Below are 15,456 nucleotides of genomic sequence, written 5' to 3'. Positions count from 1 at the left end.
GCAATCTGATACGTCCTGATAGAATGTTGTCAATCATAATTCCAGTTATTATTATAAAATATTATGTGTCACAAAAATAATCAAGTTTCCTTATCAGCTCCATTATAATGAACTCTCATCAGATCTTTATAATGGGAATTTTGAAGTCTTTTGTTAGTCGCAGAAAATTACTGTTTTACTCTGATGCTTTGCAAAAGTAGAAGTGCTTCATCTTCAAGAACATTCATGGAAAAGACTCTGGCAAACACAAGGTTCTGATAACTTTATGATCATAAAACTGAATGAGGTAAGAATTTCCAGAACAAATGGGAAAAAACTGGACTCAAGCAGAACAAGAATAAATAAGATGGGATTGAGTGAACTGAGGAATATGATTGTAATTTTTATGACTTCTTGTTTGAAACAGCTCTGGTTAATGTGTTGTTTTTCCAGATTTGAGGAAACTTTAAGTTATCCATGACTCACAGCAATTTAGTAAAGTGTGCTATTGTAAACAAATATGAAACATTTATTTTTTTCTCTATACTTGCCCCCTTCAGAATTTAGAAACTCTTGAGCATTTTTTTTGTAGTAAACTTGTTATTTACACAAATTCAGTAAGAATCTAAACTTGGAAACATTAGTTATATTACCAAAGCTTTGATTGGAATGTCATATTTGAGATAGAAGGGCATAGACTCAGATATGATCAGACAGTTTTAAGGAACTAAAGTTGACTTTACAGAGCCAATAAGGCCCCTTAATAAAAATAGACTTGGTACCTTGCTTACAAGATTCCAACAAAGTATTGGGGATCCCTGGGTGGCGCAGTGGTTTAGCGCCGGTCTTTGGCCCAGGGCGCGATCCTGGAGACCCGGGATCGAATCCCACATCAGGCTCCCGGTGCATGGAGCCTGCTTCTCCCTCTGCCTGTGTCTCTGCCTCTCTCTCTCTCTGTGACTGTCATAAATAAATTAAAAAAAAATTAAAAAAAAAAAACACAAAAAAAAGATTCCAACAAAGTAAGCTTAAGAAGTGCTTATATGGGGCCATGGTCCTGGGAGATTCATGGGTAATGGCACTGTTACTCACAGTCAGATGGTAGCACAGTGCTAAGCACACATTGTGCCTTAGCAACAGTAGTGGAGACACTCCTGCCATTATAACCCCCGTGCTCGTGCAACCACCCTCGCTCCCTCTCTGTTCTTCCTCCCTTCACTCACACTGTAACTGATCAGCTGAAGGAAGGACAGATTGCTGACTTCAAGGAAATTTTCTCCCTATTAGACAAAGATGGCGACGGCACCATCACAACAAAGAACTTGGAACTCTCATGAAGTCACTGGGTCAGAACCCAAAAGAAGCAAAATTATAGGATATGACCAACAAGTTGGATGTTGATGGTAATGGCACCACTGATTTCCCAGAATTTTCGACTATGATGGCTAAAAGACATGAAAGATACAAACAATAAAGATTCATAAAACATTTTGAGTCTTTGACAAGGATGGCAATGGTTACATCAGTGCAGTAGAACTACATCACGTCATGACAAACTCAGGAGAAAAACTAACAGATGAAGAAGTAGATGAAATGATCAAAGAAGCAGATACTGATGGAGATGGACGAGTCAACTATGAAGAATTTGTACAGATGGTGACTGCAAAATGAAGACCTACTTTCAACTCCTTCCCCCTACCCTTAGAAGAATCAAATTGAATATTTTACTTATCTCTAGAAAAAAAAAGTTATTTTCCTCATTCTATTTATCTATAGAAAAAAAAGTGCTTATATGGTCAATCACTATTCTTGCTGCACTTATGAAAATGATCAGACTAAGTCCAATGCAAACAACCTAACTTTGCTATGATTATCTTTGGAAAAGAGAAATGGAGATAATTGTAGAGAAAAAAATTTTGTTTGCACCTTTGTAGATATTAGATTCTAATTCTGTTAACTATCTTTGAGGTTTTGTTTTATACCTTCAAATTGGATTGGATCCTGGATTTATTTTTTTTCACAGGTAGGCTCCATGCTCCGTGTGCAGCCCTTTGTGGGCCTCAGACTCACAACCCTGAGATCAAGACCTGAGCTGAGATCAAGAGTCAGATGTTTAACTGATTGTGCCATCAGGTGCCCTGGATCCTAAATTCTTCTAGCTTTTTCAAATATTTGGCTACAACTCTCCAAACTAACATTTACAATTTTTTCCCCGCCCTTCTAATTTGAAATCACTAAGAACAAAGACTTCCCTTGATGCAAGAGAATATCTTAGGTCCTCCTCACTACCTAGATGGTAGCCAAACTTTGGGGACTTGGGCACACATCTTACAGCTAAAGAAGCCTCTCCCTGACATTTTGTTGTGTGCAGACACTGGAGACCTTTAAATCAAATCGACTAGGAAGAAAAGTAGCTAACATTGGTGTAGACTGTTTCCACCCAAGACACTGGATCAAGACTTCATATTTTAACTAAACATGAAACACTTTCTTCTTCCATTTCTTTCCTTTACTCTGGCACTGGCCTTGAAAAGTAATGCCATCATCTGTATCTCCCAGGCCATTGCTAATGGGGCAATCTTTCCGACTGCCTCACCCATTTCACTGTCTCTGGTTAAGAACGCTAAACCTAGGGAAACTTGTATCCAGGTTCTGGACAAAAAAAAAATTTTTTTTAATTTTTAAAAAAGGGACACAAGGCAACCAGAATAGAACTGCCTATGTGGACTACAGGGCCTTAACATTTTATTGGCTTCCATGACTGTCACCTTTCTAGGCCTGACTCACGAATTCCAATGGGAATTATCAGGAGGCATTCATGATTCAGGATCGGTTTCCTTTATCAGGGCCCTACTTCCCTGGTCAGTAGTGAGTACATATAAGATTATGATCAAGAATTTCTCTTTAGGGGATCCCTGGGTGGCTCAGCGGTTTGGCGCCTGCCTTTGGCCCAGGGAGTGATCCTGGAGCCCCAGGATCGAGTCCCACGTCAGGCTCCTGGCATGGAGCCTGCTTTTCCCTCTGCCCGTGTTTCTGCCTCTCTCTCTCTATCATGAATAAATAAATAAACTTAAAAAAAAAAAGAATTTCTCTTTAACTCTTGAAATATTACAGAATCTGCTGCTAAAACGGTAGTTGCCCAACAAAAATCCTTTGACTCTCTGGCCACAATTGTTCTTGATAATAGGATATCCCTTGATTATCTTTTAGTTGAGCAGGAGATATCTGTGCTATGGCCAACATCATCTGCCATAACTGGATTAATACTTTGGGGGAAGTTGAAACTCAGTTACATAAGATCACTGAGAAAATCACTTGGCCTAAAAAAGTATTTCCTTTAATGGGGTTTTTCTTTGACTTATTTGATTTTGATTGCTTTGGGTCTTGGACACCATGGCTTTTAGGTATACTCGAGACATTGGGAGTTATCCTGCTTTTAATAATCATAGAAATCTCCCTGGTGCATTGTATTGTCTTAAGATCTTTAAATATATATTTGCAGCCACTAACCACCAAGCAAATGATCTCCCTAAGACAGGAACATCAGAAAAGGAACAAAGAGAATGACCAAAAAAGTTGTGAACCAGAAGACATGGCCTGTGAATATCACAGCAATTTAGATAAAACATCACAACCTGTGAATACCATACATAGGATCAACAAAGACTGTGAGAACTTCACAGAGTGATAGCTGAGAGTGATGCTAATGACTTAAATTTTGATGTCTCTCAGTTAAGCTGACAGTCTGATCAAAAGGGGTTCATTTTTAGAAGGACAGGCAAATCCCAAATGGAGTCACTCTGCTAAGCTTCATGTCAGCAAACCAAGACTTAATGCCTGACCCAATCAGCCTCTCCCAGGAATGTAACCTTAACCAGTCAGTCTGGAATTTCCTGGTCAGAACTAGTGAGTTAATCCACCCTATAGACCCTTTTGTCCCCTAAAGGAAGTTCACTTTACCTGAAACAATCCAGTCTTCCCTCTTCTGTCTATAAAAGCTTTCTGTTTTGTTCTACTCCTTGGAGCTCCTTTTTATTTGTTTGGGTGCTGCCTGATTTATGGATCATTGAATAAAGACAATTTGACCTTTAAATTTACTCAGTTGAATTTTGTTTTTAACAGTTTGTAGCCTCATTTTATAGATAAGGACACTAACTCACATAAAGGTTATAGGAGACATAAGGTACATGGTACAAGGTACATGGATGTCAAACCAGAATCCTAGAAGAGAAAAAACACTTGAGGAAAGACAACTTTTGAAAAGATAATGACTGAATATTTTCCAGGATTAATAAAAATCATGAATCTTCAGATTAATGAAGCACACCAAATCCCAAATAGATCTCTAAAACAATACTAATACAAAAAATAATAACTAACATTTATTGAGTATTTAAGAATTAGGCACTATTCTAAGTGAATTATATAAATTATATCATTAACCTTGACAAAAATCTTATGAGATAGTCTCTGCCATTATTCCCAGTTTGCACATAAGGAAACTGAGACAGAGAGGTCAAGTAACCCGCCCAGGATTACAGCTGAAGCCAGGAATGAAACTCAACTATTTGATTCCGAAGAATACAACTTTCACACCAAGAAAAGAAAGGTTTTTTTGTTTGTTTGTTTTTGTTTTGTTTTTTAAGATTTTATTTATTTGACAGAGAGAGCGAGTACAAGCAGGGGGGCTGGTAGGCCGAAGGCAGACACTTAATCAACTGAGCCACTCAGGCACCCCAAGAAAAAATGTTAATATTACTTTATGCCCTACGTCTTAATATTACATCTTAATAGTCTATGCTCTTACTACAAAGTGTGGTTCATAGACTAGTGGCATCAGCATTACATGGCATTATGTTTAAATACAGAATATCAGCTCCTCTCTAGACCTACTGAATCAGAAGCTGTGTTTTAATAAGGTCCCCAGGTGACTCACATACAGAGCTTGAGAAGCACCATTCTGCAAGCCCAATTCTCTTGCAATATACTAATAAAAATGTCTAACTTTAGCCCTTTGATGTAATTGCTTGTAGTTTTCTGGTATTATACTGCAAAGTCTCCCAGAGCAGAAACTGTCTCCCTGGACTATAACTGTGTCCTTAGTGTCTCACAACAAACTGGGCACATATTGCATCCTTGATCACCACTTTGATTAGATAAGTAAATAAATATTGGCAAAAAATGGATAGATTTTTTTATGGGAACAAGAAAATATGGTATTGAAATGACCTCTGTTTCTTTGCTTTCATCTAAGTCACAGTTTAAAAATATATTAAATTAGTTGATATTGGTAATATTCTTGAATTGTTCTGAGTTGAAACTCAATGCTATTTCTTCTGTTATATTAAAATCAATGCTAACCATATTATTAAAATAATTAGGCAGAAATTAATTTTCATTTTTCCCCCCAGAAGAGTATGAATAGCATTCAGCCCTTTCAGCTTAAAGTATATGATTCTGGGGTGCCTGAGTGGCTCAGTCAGTTAAGCATCTGCCTTTGGTTCAGGTCATGATCCCAGGGTCCTGGGGTCCTGGGATCCTGGGATCCTGGGATCCTGGGATGGAGCCCTGCATCAGGCTCCCTGCTCAGCTGGAATCTGCTCCTCTCTCTCCCTCTGCCCCCCACAGCCTGCTCATGATCTCATTCATGCTCTCTCTCTCTTTCAAATAAATAAATAAATTCTTTTAAAAAGTGAAGTATATGTGCGGTGCCTGGGTGGTTCAATTGGCTAAATGTCTGCCTTCGGCTCAGGTCGTAATCCCAGGGTCCTGGGATCAAGCCCTACATGGGGCTTCCTACTCCATGGGGAACCTGCTTCTCCCTTTTCCTCTGCCTGTCACTCCCCCAGCTTGTGCTCTCTCTGTCAAATACATAAATAAAATCTTTTAAAAAATAAAGTATATGATGATTTCAAGAGTATACTAGAAATTAAAGGAAATTTTCTTATTTCTACTTCTCAAATAAAGAAGTCATATAATGATAAAAAGAAATGCCCCCACATGTAAGCATTCCAACCATCTAGGGTAGAAAGCAGATGGATTTTCTGTGAAGACTTGGACTCAGTCAATTTCATTTCCTGAAGTTGCTGTAAAATTGGTGTTTATTTGCAAAACATATTATGTATAGAATCTTAATTCACTGTGCTTCCTTCTGATTTTGCTTTCAGAAGACAAATATTTTTGCTTTTCTTTGCTTATGTTGCATCTCCATAGCAATTGTCAGAACTCTTCCTCAGCAACAAACCCACCACATTGACCTCAGCAAGACCAAAAATGTCTTACACAGAGCTTGTCTTATTTTGTACACCCCAAAGGGAATGTTCTGGTTCAGCAGTTCTTAGAGCTAAATATCATGAACAAATTAGTGGGACTGACATATTTTATGAACTTCAGTACTTGGAAGCCCTTCACAGCCTGTGACCAGCCTTTACTGCTCACTGCCCCCCTTTACCCTCCATGCTTCAATCACTCTCAACTTGTTCCCAATACACCTTCTCTTTAATGTTTCTACCTTAGGACATGATGTTACTTCTGCTGGGACTATGGAGAAAACAGGAATGTAGAGAGAACATAGGCTTTAGTGAAACTCAGATTCATTTTTTCATTCTGTGATTTTGAGTAAGTTAACTACTCTGATCAGAGTATTATTGATCAGAAAAACATAGCAATATATAGGGGTTAGGGCTGTTGTAAAAACTGAGTGAAATCACAGGAATAATAGTTAACATTTAATGAGTATTTATTATGTGGCATTATTGTGCCAAGTGCCTATATTATTTGAATTAATTTTTGTATCAACAGGATACCTACCCTTTTGGTAGCTCTTCCTGTATTGTGAAATGATGAGTTTTTTAAATGTACTTGTCTTGTACACTAAATTGTTAGTTCCTCAAGGACTGGGACATTATCTCCTCATTGCTCTTGGAATCAAGCAAACATCATGCCTGACACAAAGTAGGAACCCAGTGTGTCTGTTTAATGGATTGATAGTATGGCATTGCTGATAGTTCAGCTCTTTCTGCACTGTCATCTTTCCTCTCCAAGTCTCAGATGTTCATCTACTAAAAATCATACCTTGCAGAGTTATTTTGAAGATTAAAAATAATAATGTGCCACAAAAGACATGGAGGAAATGTAAATGCATATTGCTAAGCGAAAGTAGCCAATCTGAGAAGGCTACATATTCTATGATTCCAATATAGAATTGGAATAGAACATTCTAGAGAAGGCAAAATTATGGAGACAGTAAAAAGATCACTGGTTGTAAAGGGTTGCAGGTGGGGGGATGATTAGGTGGAGTATAGTGGATTTTTAGGACAGTGAAATTATTACATGTGATACAAATGTAACCCATTGTTAAAATCCATGGACTGTATAACACAAAATGTGAGCCCTAATGTAAACTACAGACTTTAGCTAATAATAGTCTATCAGTTTTGGTTCATCATTTGTAACAAATGTACCACATTAATGTAAGATGTAAATGATAAGAGAAACTAGGTTGGGGAATGAGGGGATATGTGATAACTTTGCACTTTCTGCTCAATTTTATTGTAAAAATTAAGTCTATTAATTATTTTTTTAAAGAAAAAATAGGGGCACCTGGGTGGCTCAGTCAATTAAGCATCAACCTTCAGTTCAGTCATGATCCCAAGGTTCTGGGATCTAGCCCCACCATCAGGCTCTCTGCTCACTGGGCAGTATGTTTCTCCTTGCTCTGCCTGTTGCTCTGCCTACTTGTGTGTGTGTGTGTACTCTCTCTCTCTGTCAATTAAATAAATAAAATCTTTAAAAAAAGAAAAAGGGGCATCTGGGTGACTCAGTGGTTGAGCGTCTGCTTTTGGTTCAGGTGTGTGATCCTGAGGTCCTGGGATCAAGTCCTGCATTTGGCTCCCGACAAAGAGCCTGCTTGTCCTTCTGCTTGTGTCTCTGCCTCTCTGTGTGTCTCTCATGAAAAAATAATAAAATCTTAAAAATAAATAATAAAAATAAAATACTTTTTAAAATAAAATAATAATAATATGAACATAATATATTTTTAAAGATTTATTTATTTATTATTTATGATAGATACAGAGAGAGCGAGAGAGGCAGAGACACAGGAGGAGGGAGAAGCAGGCTCCATGCCTGGAGCCCCACACGGGACTCGATCCCGGGACTCCAGGATGGCGCCCTGGGCCAAAGGCAGGCGCCAAACCACTGAGCCACCCAGGGATCCTCTAAACATAATATTTATATATAGGTTAGGCTTTTTAAGAATTAACATTCAACCAATAGTTATTGGATGCCTACTTTGTACAAGGCACAGTACTGGACACTGGAGTTGCTTACCTGGGAGACCTTGTCCCTGTCTTCAAGGGATTTTAATCTAATGAAAGACACAGAGATATAAAGAGATACTTTTCAATACAATGTGACATGCATAAGTAAGCACAAAGGAAGCATATCTAACCCAGTCTGGCGAGGACAGGTGGCTAGGGTGGGGAAGTCTTACTAGAGGAAGCTATACCAGAATTGAGTCTTGACAATAAGTAGATATCAACCAGACAAAGAAGAAGGGAGTGTGTAAGAAGAGACCTCCAGGCATGATCAAAATAGAGAGGAGGGAACACAATATTCAGGGAATTGTAAGTTGTTGAATATTGCTGTGGGCAAAAGGAAAAAGGCTGTAGGGACCACATACGAAGCTGGCAACATAGGGAGAGGTGAAATTAAAAAGAGCCTTTTTATGCCATGCTAAGGGACCCACTGATGGGCCAACAGGGATTCCCCATGAGGATTTAAGCAGCAGAGAGATGAGGTATCCAGGAGGAAGATCGAGACGGGCCAGTCTTCTAGACTCAACTCTTTTGTCTTATCAACCCTCTAGTACCTGGGCAGCACTGTTGCTACCTACCGCTTGGATAGTTTGTTTCCCTGGAAAGGCTCTAGGTGCTGGCAGCAGGTGAAGACTTGAAATTGAAGATTCTGACAGCCAAATGGAGATGATGTGGGGCATGAAATGGAAGCAGAGAAGATGGATGTTTTCTCTGGCTGCTCATGACCCATTGAGGCTGCTTTTGTATGACACAGACACTTTCCACTTCAATCTCCTACTTGTTGGCTCAATCTTCAGGATACATCTCCAAAATCCCAGGAGAGGAAGTCATTGAGATAGTTAAGGAATAGCACTATCATCCTTTTTTTTCTTAGATATTTTATCAACCACTATATGTGGTTTATATAAAAACTGAGCACCTGGGTGCCTGGCTGGCTCAGTTGGAAGAGCATGAGACTCTTAACCTCAGGTTTGGAATTTGAGCCCCATGCTGGGTGTAGAGATTACTTAAATAAATAAATAAAAACTTATATATATATAAGCTCTCCATCAACTGAGCAGCAAGCAGAAGCCCAGGTGTGTGGGAAAAGGCATGAAGGCCCTATTAGATGATCTCAAAGAAGATAAACTGAACAGAATTTCTAGCCCATAGTCTGACTTCAACCTCCATGAAGTGTATGAAAGGCATTTCTGGAGAAATCAGTAGGCAAGGTCATGAGTGAGACCTAGTTTGAAACATACAACTTCATAAACTGGGACCACTGGTAGTGGCCTAGATACAGGACATCTGGCAAGACTATGGTGGGGGTGGGGCAGAGGGCTGCTCTTTATTTTTTTGCTTTTAAGTTCACCAAAGCTCATCTCCAGACCTGGAGTAGGGCAAGTAGAAAATTTCTGTAGGGTTTAATGAGTGTCCTCAGCTTACCTGGGCAGAAGGTTATAGTGGGGTGGAGTGATAGGTGGGCAGGAGAACAGAAACTCCATCAAAACATGGATAAGGCAAAGCAAATACAAATAACAACATGGGTCAGGCTCATTCAGGCATTCCATTCACAGCGTTTAAGAAGTGGTATAATGGCAGTTGACATCTTAATGATAACCTCTTTCAATGTATCTTTTCTCTTGAGTTTCTGTGCTCCAATTTGTACTTATCACCCTCCATGTCTTGTTTACTCTTATAGCCCTCCATGTCTGGTATACAGCTAATACACCATCATCTTGAGGACTCACTTCACCTATATCCTTCCTTGGGTATCCTATAATCCATACCTTCTTCTTTTTTGGCTTACTCTTTTTCTCTTTGTGATTTAGCATGTCCTCCCTCCCTTAGCTTCTTAAGAAGGTTTGCATGGAAGGTAAGGTTTTAAAGAATTTATGTATATTCTACCTTTATTCTTTTCCTGTCTGTCTGTCTGTCTGTCTGTATTTATGTCTTTCAGAACAAAGCAGTTTATTAAAGCAAAAGCACACTCTCAAAATGTGAGAGTGGTTAGCTTCCACGAGTTGGAATCAACCCCTTTATTCTTTGGTTAGTTTGTCTGGGTATAGAATTCTAAGTAGGAAATCATTTTCCTTCAGAGGGAAAATAAATAAATAATAAAAATATTAATTTGGAGGCGTTGCTCTATTGTCCTCAGAATACAGGGTTCAGCATTGCTGTTGAGAAGTCTGAAGTCATGCTGATTCCTTTTCCTTTGTATATGGTTTTTCTGTTCAAAAGTTTGGAGAATTTTGTCTTTGTGCTTGGTGTTCTAAAATTTCATGATGGTATTGTTGGTATGGGTCTGTTGCCATTCATTGATCTAGGTCCTTGATGGGCCCCTTCAATCTGGCAATTTAGGTCCTGAGCTTACCTTTCACATTAATGGATTTTCTCCTCTGGTAATCCTCATTGCTCACTCATATTTAAGGATGGGATAGCAAAAGGCTGGTTAGAAGCTCTGTGCTTTGGAAAACACCTAACAAGCATGAACATTGCTGGAAGGTAGTATAAGTAGGTTCTTTGTCAGAGAATTCTATCCCAACCAATCCCATTCAACATCCCATTCCACATCGCTATCTTTAAGAATTTTTCCCTTGGGCTAGTCATATTCCTTAGAGAAGTCTTTGTCCCATCTTATGCCTGAAAGGTAAGCTTTGATTTCCAGCATATGAAGAATTGGGAGAGGATGTGAGGATATAGCATGCCTACATTAATTAATCTGTTTTCTTATGAGAGTCTTTAGCTGATACAGCTATGGATAAGAAGTGGTACACTTCCACTTCAGTTAGGGTAGGAAGAGAGGCTGTCACCCAGGGGAATAAATCAGAGGAGAGGATATAAAAGTGGTGCTACTTCTCAAGTAGCTTCCAACTTCCAAGTGAGATAGGAAACTAAAGGGATTCCAGGAAAAACTACTTTTTTTCAGTCCTTTACTTTTTTTTTTTTTTTTTTTTTTTGGCTAGGACCTACACCTTGTCCCCTAGCCAAATAGATACCTTATAGAACAGATAATGTATGTCCTCCGTGTAAAGGTCAAAGATTTAATGATTTCTTTGGAGTCTTCCAGCACTATAGATAGCATCTAAGGAGTGACTGGGCAGGGTCATCATGAATATGTTTTCAAAGACCACTGACTCATTAAGACCCATGGCTCCAGGCATAAGTGACTTATGGAGGACACCTAAACACTCAGCACCTGGATTACTGAGAAGACATTGCAAATCAAACCAGCATCCTTAATAAAAGCCCCAGGCTCCAAGTAGAGGAGACTGCCTCTTCTCTCCTTTCTGAGTCTCCCAGACACTGTCTATATCTGCACTTTCTCCATATCTTCAATGGCTTCTTTTTTTCAAAGATTTTTTTAAAAAAATTTAAGTGATCCCTACACTCAATACGAGGTTTGAACTTAAACAACTCTGAGATCAAAAGTTGCATGCTCTACTAAGTCATCCAGGTACCCCTCTCTCTGTGTCTTTAATAATGCTGCTGTCACTTCCTCTTTGCTCACGTTTAATTTCTGTCCTGAAAAAGTCAAGTATCCTCTTGGCTGGTACTGTGGCACCCCCTCTGGGTCCTCCAAGCCAACTATCCTGCATCACAACCATTTCCCTCATTTTAGTCCTCTTGCATCTTCACTCCATATCCAGAGGATTTTGCAATGCCAGTAATTTTTAAGCATTTGGTTTTCTCAGGTGTGCCAAACCCTTTATCACTGCTTTCTAGCCTCCAACATTCTGTTGCTATTGCTTCTTCTCCTTCTTTCCCCATCCTTATGAGTTTTAGTGGAGTTCTAGAAGGAGTTAGATTAGATATGTCTGTTCAATTTATCACTTCTACCTGAAATTGACTGTCAAACATTATAAAAAACTAAGATACATTTGTCTAACAAATATTGAGTGCCTACAATATTTTGGACACTTTGATAAATGCTGGAGATGAGCTATGATTTATCATCCATCTTGATGATTGATGGTGTAAGGTAATGGTTAGAGAGGAAAAGGTCCCTTTCCTTGCCCTGAAGTCAGAGTTTTATTTTATGAGGATTATTCTATGCTGGGTTTACTTGGTCAGCTTCATAACCAATTCTGACTTTTTAAAAAGATTTTATTTATTTATTTATTTATTTATTTAAGATAGAAAGAGAGAGTGTGTGCTTATGTGCAAGAAGAGGGAGGAGCCAAGGGGGAGGTAGGGGAAAGAGTCTCAAGTAGACTCCATACCGAGTCTATTTGGACTCGGAGCCAGACCCAGGGCTGATCTCACAACCCCAAGACTGTGACCTGAGCCAAGTCCAAGAGTGTTGCTTAACCAACTGAGCCATCCAAATGTGCCACGTAACTGATTCTGATTTGAAAATACACCTAGAATCCTTGGATCATTTCTGATGTCACCCACCCATTCTCCATTCATTCCCCGACCCAAGCTGTGTTTCTGAGTGTCTATAGGTTAATTTCCCTAATGCTTAATCCCAAGACCACATGTGGTGCCAGCGCTGATTTGCCTGAAAGACCAAAGTGCATCCTGAATGTTACTTGGGCAAAGATCAGGTGCCTCAGGTGCTGATTGAAGGACACGTGTGCAGTTGTTTTAGCAGAATCCTTACATACCTTCAATTGTGTCTCTGTTCCTGGTGGCAATTTGTTCTGGATCTTGTCTTCAAAGTTTGGCAATAAGCTTTGAGGATAACAATGGTAGAAGGATGCTGGGAGGCAGGTATGACATTTATTGAGTGCCTACTATATGCGGGCAGTGGTCTTGGTACTTCACATTTAGTAACTGATTTAACTTAATGTTAGTCCATAATAAATCAATGAATATGACACAGTTCTCCTGGAACAAAGCAAATTAATGCAAACATTTGACATTCTCTTCACTCTCCTCACTCAGAATTTCTGCTCCTGTTCCACATTTCTGTGTTCTATTTTACAAAATGTCTCAAAACCAGACATATTTACACAAATCACATGCATATGAGAATGTGGATATGTTAATAACCTTAGTCCACCTCACTTTTGTATTTCCAAGAGATGAACTGCATACATCTAGCAGCCCAGCCCACTGCTTTGATTGCAGGTTGGGGCCCCTGTGGAATAGGAAGAGGTCCCATTAGGACCAATCTCCAGGAGCTCAACAGGTAGCTGCTGTTTTTGCCTGACACGCCAGTGTCTACACATGAAAGATTTTATTGGAGAAAACTTTCTTTTAGTCCCCAAACTTTGTCCTGATACTGAAAGGATGCATAGCCTTGTTTGAATGGACTGTATCATTTGATATTTCTGGCCTTGCTTATGATGAATTGGAAAAGAAAGAAAACTATCTCTGCTTGTTACTGGTATCTTACACAGACAAGGAACTGAAAGATCTCTAGAATTCTTTTTTTTTTTAAGATTTTATTTATTTATTCATGAGAGACACACAGAGAGAAGCAGAGACATAGGCAGAGGGAGAAGCAGGCTCCTTGTGGGGAGCTCAATGCGGGACTTGATACCAGGACTCCAGGATCACGATCGAGGCAGATGTTCAACCACTGAGCCACCCAGGTGTCCCAGATCTCTAGAATTCTTTTTTTTTATTTTTTTTTAATTTTTAATTTTTTTTATTTATTTATGATAGTCACAGAGAGAGAGAGAGAGAGAGAGAGAGAGAGAGAGAGGCAGAGACACAGGCAGAGGGAGAAGCAGGCTCCATGCACCAGGAGCCTGATGTGGGATTTGATCCCGGGTCTCCAGGATCGCGCCCTGGGCCAAAGGCAGGCGCCAAACCGCTGCGCCACCCAGGGATCCCTAGAATTCTTAATCTTGTGCCTTGGTTGGGAAAATCACACATTTAGGACAGCTATCAGTAATGATGATATTAATGTCTTATTTTTGCATAGTATTCAGAGATTACAGAAGACTGTTACACATCCTTTAAATAGCCTTGAATTTGGTTTTCTTTATTATTGTGTGATTCATAAATTACTTTATAAATGTATTAATGACTAACACAGTAAACATGTTTTGTCAACCAACAATTTCTTAATCTCAATTTAAAGGTTCTAGCTTCCATACTTTTATAACCCCCATCCTCCTTCTTCCTGCTATAATAGCACCTGAAAAAAATCTGTAGAACAAGGAACTGTGGCAAACAAGCTGTTTGAAACTTAAAAGCAGTACCTTAAAACAGAATCATAAAAATCTCAATGAGGGAAGAAACCATGAAGGTCAGTAGATTTAACCTATGTCTAATCCTGTTCTACAGTCAAATATCCAAACCCCAGGGGAGGGCTTTGTTCTCTCCAGAAAACATTTTGCATTTCCTAGAAAGTGGATTGTGTCTGGGGCCAGAGGGAAATTTACTATAGGAGGTGGGAGATTAGGAGGTAGTGAATGGGTTGGAAGAAGAGGAGAAAATTTTTGAGAAATAGGAACTGCCTTAGGGAGAAAAGACAGAAGACATTGACCACCAGCCTAGCACAGTTGATATTGTGGGATACATGGAGGGAAAAAAGGAGGGAAAAGAAATAGACTTCACCCTTAAGGAGCTTGCCTCAGAGGACAGGAGGAAGAGACTTTCACTTGAAACACTTAAATGTTGGGTGTGCCAGTGAGTCAGCCCTTGAATTCTGCAAAGCTGACTAATAAAAAAATATGGTGACACTGGATACAAGTACTTTAAAGGGACCAAACACCTAGTAGGCCAAGTGTGAGTTGTCTAGAACAGAACAGGAGATTTCACTTACTTAAGCAAGAAATTTATTAACCAATCAATGGGGATTGCAAGTTAAGATCCAAAAAGTAAGTGCGAGTGGGTCTTGGGCTCCTAATCCCATTCTAAGGAGACACCCAAATTCAGCATACAGATAAGTTCCCAGTTGGGGAGAGGGCCTCACAGGGGCCTGGAAGTTCTGTACCCAGGACTACCCAGCACCCTTTGCTCTGAGTTTGCCCTTAACAACAACCTTGCGTGTTGTCCTTGCTGTTGAGGGTTCACCTCCTCCCTGAAGTTCCCCTGAGCATGGTCCCCCACCTTCTAGATAGACTTAATCACTCCCTCATCCTGTTCCCCAAAACTAGGTTTGTCTCTTGGTAGGTAGGTGAGCCAAGAGACACCACCAAGCCAGAGAATGAGTAAGAGAAGGATTTGACTTACAGTAAGTGAAGGAGAACATTGGGGATCTTTCCCAAAGCAGTGTCTC

The 15,456-nt window shown here is 39.5% G+C and overlaps 1 pseudogene; it reads left to right on the top strand.

Annotated features, from left to right (window-relative positions):
* Nucleotides 1-1,205: 1,205 nt before the first annotated feature.
* Nucleotides 1,206-1,650, top strand: LOC129516819 (calmodulin-like; annotated as a pseudogene).
* The last annotated feature ends 13,806 nt before the right edge of the window (nt 1,651-15,456 follow it).

This window comes from Nyctereutes procyonoides, unplaced genomic scaffold, assembly GCF_905146905.1.
Source record: "Nyctereutes procyonoides isolate TBG_1078 unplaced genomic scaffold, NYPRO_anot_genome, whole genome shotgun sequence".
NCBI lineage: Eukaryota > Metazoa > Chordata > Mammalia > Carnivora > Canidae > Nyctereutes > Nyctereutes procyonoides.
This window is presented reverse-complemented; position numbering and strand designations above follow the sequence as displayed.